This window comes from Macaca thibetana, chromosome 14 (genome assembly GCF_024542745.1).
Source record: "Macaca thibetana thibetana isolate TM-01 chromosome 14, ASM2454274v1, whole genome shotgun sequence".
Classification (NCBI taxonomy): domain Eukaryota; kingdom Metazoa; phylum Chordata; class Mammalia; order Primates; family Cercopithecidae; genus Macaca; species Macaca thibetana.
In genome coordinates, this window is record NC_065591.1 from 101,798,057 (window position 1) to 101,799,378 (window position 1,322).

The window sequence follows — 1,322 nt, forward strand, 5'->3', positions numbered from 1 at the left end:
GGTTATGCATGGGCTCAGAAACATAGACTTCCACTCACCAAGGCTGACCTGGCTACAGCCACTGCTGAGTGCCCAGTTTGCCAGCAGCAGAAACCAACACTGAGCTCTCGATGTGGCACCATTCCTCAGGGTAATCAGCCAGCTACTTGTGACAGGTTGATTATATTGGACTTCTTCCATCATGGAAAGGGCAATGGTTTGTTCTCACCAGAATAGATACTTACTCCAGATATGGGTGAGCCTATCCTGCACGCAATGCTTCTGCCACAACTACCATCTGTGGACTCATGGAATGCCTTATCCACTGTCATGGTATACCACACAGCATTGCCTCTGACCGAGGCACTCACTTTATGACCAAAGAAGTGTAGCAATGGGCTCACGCTTATGTAATTCACGGGTCATACCATGTTCCCCCTCATCCTAAAGCAGCCAGATTGATAGGATGGTGGAATGGCCTTTTGAAGTCAAAATGACACCACCAACTAGGTGACAGTACTTTGCAGGGCTGGGGCAAAGTTTTCCAGAAAGTTGTGTATGCTTTGAATCAGAATCTAATATATGGTACTCTTTCTCCTAGAGCCAATATTCATGGGTCCAGGAATCAAGGGATGGAAATGGAAGTGGCATCACTCACCATCACCCCTAGTGACCCTCTAGCAAAATTTGTGCTTCCTGTTCCTGTAACATTACAACATTACATTCTGCTGGCCTAGAGGTCTTAGTTCCAGAGGGAGGAATGCTGCCACCAGGAGACACAACAATGATCCCATTAAACTGGAAGTTAAAATTGACACCTGGATACTTTGGGCTCCTCCTACCTCTAAGTCAACAGGTTAAGAAGGGAGTTACAGTGTTGGCTGGGATTATTGGCCCAGTCTGTCAAGATGAAATCAGTCTACATATGAGATCCCTTAGGGCGTCTCTTATACCATACCCTGTGATTAAGGTCAATGGGAAACTATAACAACCCAATCCAGGCAGGACTACAGATGACCCAGAGCCTTCAGGAATGAAGATCTGGGTCACTCCACCAAGTAAAAATTCATGACCCAACGAGGTACTTGCTGAAGGCAAAGGGAATACAGAAGGGTAGTAGAAGAAGGTAGTCATCAATACCAGCTACAACCACATGACCAGCTGCACAAACAAGAACTGCAATTGTCATGAGTATTTCCTCCTTATTTTGTTAAGAACATGTTTGTGCATGTATACACTTGTACTAAGGAAATATCTTCATTTTATTTCCTTTCTTTTTCATTTATCATATGGCATAAGATTTATTGACTTTATATCAGCATTTAAGTGTTGTTAACTTTATG